Raw genomic sequence first — 7334 nt, 5'->3', positions numbered from 1 at the left:
TCATTTGGTCACACCACTCAGCTCATTGTACGCCTCTACATCGTGTACCGTCCGGATTCAAGACGAACACTATTTTCGCGGAGTTGTTGTCCGGCATTCTTATAACAAGTCCCGCCCGTTGTACCGTTCTAGCTTCTGCGTCTTTCCTCCCTTCTGAATAGGGGCATAATGAGCATCCTAATTTGGTTGCATGGAAAACGACAAAAAATTTAAGCTGTCTTCAGTGCAAAACTTGAATTAACTATCTTTAATTAAAGGTACACTATTCACAAATTGAAAAGTTTATCGTATAATGGTGAAAAACACAAATTAGATTCATGCATCCAAAAATTAGCAATCAGTCGATGTGTGGGGCACAATGAGCACCCACGGGGTATAATGAGCACTCTTATAGAACATATATTGAAACTGTGTAGAAGTATCAAAGATTTTCTAATGCATGTTCGCACCATCACTGTAAACAAACACTGACTTTGGAAACAGACAAACTCACAAGTCTACTGAGATGAATTTCAGGTAAGTTTTATGACAAGGTGTGCTCATTTCACCCCACCCAAAAGTGACCATTTCGCCCCTATCGAATTAGTTAAAGTTAACATGAGATTTTAACACTAATTATAGCTTAAAATCAAAACTTCAATGATGGTGAAATCTGGAGTACGACCCATACGTCATATTGATGTGTCTACATACCGTGCTGGATCGAAACCCGTACAGTATCGAAATCCGTACACCTTGATGTTTTTCTTCATTTTTAAGCATTATAAAAATGAAAATTCATATGACAGTTACATGTACATGTCCATTACATCGTTGGCTTTCTGTTAAATTAAACTATGCGCCAGTAGGCCATGAAATAAAAATATTAAAAATGAAAAAGCAATCGTGTATCGGTTTCAGTTGTCATTTCGTCGCATTGTTAGTGAATTCACTAAGGAAACGTAATTCAGACAAAAACGTTTTTCAAGTGGGATATAAGTGTTTTACTCTGTGAATCTTTTTGAAATCGATTGAAAAGGTAAGTCTTTGTCATTTTCGAGCTGTATATTGTCTGGTAAATAGTGCAAATTGTATTTATTCATCAAAAACTGTGCCTTACGGATTTTGAACCCTGTTAATCGCTTGAATCGAAATTCGTACAGCGTGTGTATCATGCATATATTGTTGAACTTTCATCCTTGTTTTCAGCATTTTATGGAAGAAAAGCATAAATATTCGGAAAACGATTCCGAAAGAGCTGTGACAGAGGTGCGCGAGAGAAAGTGGTACCGGGAAGCTTCAAGGGGTTCTGGCGTTCTGGTGACTACGATAAAGAATGCCGTAACGAATGGCTACAAATCACAATCGAAAGAAGTTTCACCAACCTTCACTGCTGGAGAGGAAGATTTGGATCATGAAGTGGGTGCCATGCATGGGCATAGTAATCGTGCGGCCCGGGGCATTTGCCCCCTCCTTGAATCTGGGCCTGGAAGAAGGCGTCTCGTAGCTGGTAATTGAGAAAAATTTTATGTTTTTTATGTCGAATCATTCAATTGGGACCTAAAGCTAGTTTTTTTCCAGTTTTTAAATATCTTTAGAAGAAAGCCGCATTTTCTGAGCAAAACGTGATTTTTAAAAAAAGTTTATCGTTTTCCTTCTATTTTTAAACGAAGAATAAAAAACTGCGCGGAATTTCTTAAATGACAGTTCGCCCATGTACTGTATATGAGAGAACTGTCATTTAAGGCATTTCGAGCAGTTTTTTATTCTTCATTTAAAATTTGAAGGACAACGATTAATATTTTTTAAAAACCATGTTTTGCACAGAAAACTGCACTATTTCAGCTGATATAAAAATTATCAAACCGTGTAAAACTTTAGGAACTAATTGACCGTCACAATATATTTATTCGTAAATTTAAAGATAAATTGAAAAATAAAATTTATTTTGTACTACTATATCTATACGAATTTTGATTCATTGCTGTACGGACTTTAATCCAGTCTATATTGCGTGCGTGCAGATTTTGATTCAAAAGTGTACGGATTTCGATTCAAAACATGTTTATTTCAAACATGATTTTTTCGAATTTCAGAGTAATTTAAATCATTTTGCTTGAAAATAGTGATAAAATATAAGTAAACCTATAGGTAAGCATGTCAGTTTAAAGCAATATGTAATCTCTTGATTTTATATTGACCGTCAAAGATTATCATGTGCTTAGGTGTACGGATTTCGATCCAGCACGGTACTCGATTGAGCCATTGAAACGACCGTAGAAGCTTATTTTGTGTTGCGAAATAATAATAATTTTTCCAACATCCGGGAACCAAGTAGATTTTTTCAATATATTTTCATATTTTAAACAGACGAACCACTTTTGTTCTACATAAAGAGATACTGTAGTAACTACGGAAGAGTTCCACATACCATATTGTATTAAAAAATGCGTAGTTTCGCATGAAAGAGGGGTGCCCATTTCGCCCCGTGTGCTCATTATGCCCCTAATCCCCCTACTGGGCTCGCTGTATAGTTGCGCCAGCTCATGGTTCATTCTTCGCTTCCATACGCCATCGTCATATACTCCGTCGAAGGTGGTCCTATGCACACGTCGTCCGAAAACGATCAGTGCTTGCAAGCCCTCCTCGAGCATTGTCTATGTTTCGTGCCTTAAAAGACTAGCAGTCTTACAAGCGTCTTGTCCACATCTAATAAAATCACAATGTACTTCTTCGAATTCAAATTTTTCACCTTTGTGTTTGATAACGGCCCGAAGACGCTTTTCGAAATCATTGCAAGCCGCACGCGCAACTTCGTTCGGCATTTCGCCACAAATCTCCACCAAACGTTTTTGAAATGTGTCCAAACTCAAATGTCTAACGTCATCCAACTTTCCTACCATGTATCCCTAGGTACTAAAGTCTAGCGAGTTCAAATCTGCTGACATCAGTTTTGAATGATCCAAGCCTTACGCTCGTGCTGAAAGCAAAAACTGTTCTTTCCAAAAAGCATTTTAACGCAAGGATGCAAATGGCCTTTGATAACGTGTTGCAGGTAGTACTCCTTGTTTATTTTCACGCCCCTGTCAATGAATAGCAATGGTAATTTTTCTTTGGTCGATATACCTCCCCAAACCATCACAGCTGACGCATTCTGATATCGCTTGACTTCTTTTTTATTGGTTGGTATATCACGAAGACATGCTTAATAAACACGGTCATTTTGCTGGCTCAAAGTTGCCTCCAGAGTAAACAACTTTTCGTCCGAAAGAATAATGTTGTGACCTGCGTGCGTCTTCAGCATCAACCGAAATCTAGCAACCCTGTCGGCAATATTTCTACGAGTTAATCCACGAATTTTCTGCTTCCCTAAAGCTGAATATCCAAAGTCCTTTTTGATAACATTTTGCATGAAAGTGTTACTCGTGTTTATTGCACACACCATTTTTCTTGCCGAACGGGCTGGATTTCGCCGGAAACGTTCCGTCACTGCTTTGATGACCGCTGGAGTCCGAACACTCCGTTTTCATCAGGTTTCTGCTTGGGAACAACCGTGCCTGTAGCCTTTAAACGCTTGATGGTCCTGTAGTAACTTTGCAGTTATCGGACCGCAATCCGTTAAATCTGAAGTCAAAGTCATATTTGACATTGAAGTGACAAATCTCGCGGGGGGATTCTAAATGCATTCGAAAATAAAAATTGTTGAATCTCTAGAAACATTTCAAAAGGACTTTTTATTTTTCTCGATTTTTTTCGATTCCGTTTACTTGTTGTCTCTTCATTCTAGATGGGAGATTATAGATCTTCACTATTAATCAATGAAGCAAAATCACCATGTTATGTGGTTCACTTTCCGTAATTATTATACGAGAAAAAAAATATTCCTTGTGCATTGTTTGGCTAGCTTTCACTACTCAGTGAGGCAGTGCATAGTAGATCACAAACAATATTTCGTGACCTAGCGTCAAATAGACCATTTTAGGAACTGACAGGTGTCACGGATCCTGCTGACATTGATGTTGCTTTTACTTGCGTTATGTCAGCGGTTCCGAGCTTTCTGTCAAAATTTCATTCATGAATTGAGTTCAGAAACGTCTCGTAAAATGGTCTTCTGTAGTGATGAACTGTATCTTCGCCTACATATTGGTTATGTAAAGTAGTTACTAAAACGCAATAAATTATTATGCGGAAATATGACTATTAAATTGATTAATCGAAAAGCTTACCTATTTTAGTTTTCTGCTATTTTTGCCACTACTCCATTAAAAAAATACATTTCGACATCATTGAAAACAAAAATGGTAGTGACGGACCCCCCTCTAAATTTTGGCATGTGTCAAGTGTTGCAGTTATCGAAAGGCATTCGATAACTGCAATGTAAACATGTTGCAGTTAGCGAACGACGACTGTATTTGGCCTATAAAAAAGCCTGTTTCAGCCGAAGCCGCTCATTATAGTTCTAGACAGCGACAACAGCAGTCGTCCTTCCTTAGCAGCAGCACTAGCACTGTGGTTGGTCACCACGTCTCAGGAGCAGCGCGGTTCTTCTCAGCGTGTGTCGCCAGACTGCCATTATCCCCCCCGTGTTGGGGCAGCATGAAGATTGCCATTAGGAAATCCAATTTTGAACATCAAAATGCCTTTTTCAAGGCAAATAAACAAGTCATAGAAAGTTAATAATTTTTGACAACGCAAGCAAGCATTCTGCGTTGGATCCTAGCAATTTAAATCTGTCGCGCCCGTCTTATTCACTGGAAGTGAAATAGCTTCCACAGTGCATGTTGTCCGTGTGTCTCAATTCCCCCACTGTTAGGGCAGCTCAAAGGTTGCGATCAGCAACCGATTTTGAACCGCAAAATGCCCTTTTCAAGGCAAATAAACAAGTAATTGAAGGTTAATAATTTTCTGGCATCAACACAAGCAGACATTCTGTGCGGGATGCAATCAAATTCTGTTGTAGTTGTCTAATTTCTACTTTATTTGGTAAACCCCCCCAAGCAATTTTCCCCCTTTGCAATTTTCATGAAAGCGGAACTGAAAAGTGACAGTATTTGTTTGTTCCGAATGAACAGTAAACACGTAACTCCTTCAAAACATGCTCAGATGTTTGTAATGACAGAAAAAACAACGAGGGGCACTCGAACACATGTAACACTTCTATGTTGCCACCCTGTACTACTGATCGAAGGCAAGACAACGCTGATAATGAGAAATTATCATTAAAATCATTTATTAAAATTTAATATAAGAGGTATTCCATGGTAAATGAATAAAAAAAATTTTTTTTTCAGCGGCTCATTTCCGACTTCGCTAATTTTTTTCACAGTTGCTCCTTTTTGATGAAAAGGTCAATTCATGATATCAATTTTTCGTGTAGACTCACAACTGCTGTTCCAAAAGGGCCTATCCAAAAATATGAATGATGGATTAAATGGATTATAATGACATATCAGAAAAACGGCTTATAGATAATTTTTGAAACATAGTTTCTGTTAAACATGATTCATGATTGGTCCTATAGTCTCTATTTTATAATGTTGCTCATATGTATTTAGAGATGCGCTTCCGTCAATTACAAGCTAAAGAACAAAAACACACTGTTTTTGGAACAATCTCACCCCGGCAGATAGTATTTAATATTTTGTGACAATTTGGAAAACTTGGCCCAGAATAAAAGTTTTCACATTATATATATTTTTTCTAGAACCGCATTTTTATTACCTACAACTTTGCTGAAGACGCCATTACAATCGAATTCTATGAAAAAGAAAATATTGAAAGGGAATTTAAAATTTAATTATTACAAATAAAAAACAAATATCATTACCAATCAGCAATTTATTTCATTTGTCAGCAATTTATTTCTGCTTTCGACGTTGGATGGCTTTTAATTTTTTCTTTGATGATTCTTTTTCTATGAGATCACCTTCTTTCGATGCCGCATGTCCAGCCGTTTGGATCTTTAACTTCTTCGAACATTTTGGTGTAGTGTTATGATCCCCTTTCTTCGGTTTTTCACGATCATGTATTTTTTCAGCAGTAATACTAAAACCGGCGGCGATATCAAACTTCTTACGCCTCTTCCTTGTTTCAGTCTCCAGGACAACAGTACGCGTCGAGATATGAGAATCTTTGAAACTGTCTTCAATACCATAAGGAGAACTGGGAATAGCAGAGATGCTTTCAAGCAGTTGCTCTACACTGGTTGGATAAATACCATACTTCTTAAATCCAGCAGGCTTGGTTTTTTGGTTCTCCTTGAGGCTTTCCAACAAGCCCTTTGGCAATCCTGGAAAATCTGCCTTTCGCAGGGTTGTCATAGAAGTTATTTTTCTCTTTGTAGGCCCTTAATGTTCACTACTTACGTTTCATGGGTCTGAAGAAGGCAATATCAAATGGCTGTGTGAGGTTAAGCTAACGTTGTACGATTTACACAGCTGAAGCACCCGTGACGAGAAATGGGAACTGAAATTATCCCCAATCATACCTTTTTTCCATTCAGTTTCTTAAGGATAGGTAGCAAGTGAAATTCGGACCAATTTTCGAAAGTCGCTCCATCCACTCGCAGAGTTATCATATCTTGTTCCATGTGGCCCGTTATCGACCCAGGTATTCCAAAGCTTCGACGATTTATAGACAACGTAACAAAATGTTTCCTGGATACATAACATCTCTCTGCACCATGCTCTTCCGTGCACCGGGATCGTCTGTCAGGTTTGTCTCGTCATAATTATTTATGTTCTCTAGGGGAACACCGGCCGTCACCTTCCTCAAGTTATTAATGTAGTCCGTCAGTTATCCGAGTGTGACTACTGCTCGAATCTGAGGAAAGGTCCGAATGACAATTAAGAATGATTTCGTTCAATCTGGGCCAGGATAGTTGTCCCTGAAACCATTCACAATGCTATAGGAGGAAGTTCCTGACAATATGTCGTAAATCTTCTTCGTCCACTGGGAATCCCGAATTTCTCAGAGCTACGATACATGTCACAATGACGTCTTCTTCCTCCGATGAAAACATAGTTTGACCACATACTTGGACATACGTAACACTGGCGTTTTTTTTTTGATACTCTTTGCCCCACATCACCCGGTACCAACACCAGTATGACTGCTCGACGAAAATGAACGGAATGAATTTTCTTCATAGCGGCTCTACTCTAGCCCTCAACAAAATCCCTTACGAAACTGTCAAAAAGTTGTTTACAAAATCAATGCTGCATTTTCCGAGTGGGAACGAGACAAAGGCAGGGTTGCGCAGGTACACAACCTCCATAAACTACTCAAACAGAGGTTTTTTTACAGAGGTTGGTACTTTCGAGTAGTTCATTTTGTACCAACTTTTTTGGAAGATT

The 7334-nt window shown here is 38.4% G+C and overlaps 1 protein-coding gene across 1 annotated transcript in view; it reads left to right on the top strand.

The window, feature by feature from the left end:
- Nucleotides 1–7334, top strand: part of LOC129734059 (neuropeptide F-like) — a 53025-nt gene that overhangs the window by 40016 nt on the left and 5675 nt on the right. The gene's annotated exons all lie outside the window — the stretch shown is intronic.

The sequence above is a fragment of the Wyeomyia smithii genome, chromosome 1 (assembly GCF_029784165.1).
Source record: "Wyeomyia smithii strain HCP4-BCI-WySm-NY-G18 chromosome 1, ASM2978416v1, whole genome shotgun sequence".
NCBI lineage: Eukaryota > Metazoa > Arthropoda > Insecta > Diptera > Culicidae > Wyeomyia > Wyeomyia smithii.
Note: the sequence above shows the minus strand (reverse complement) of the source record. Positions and strands in the feature narration are given on the sequence as shown.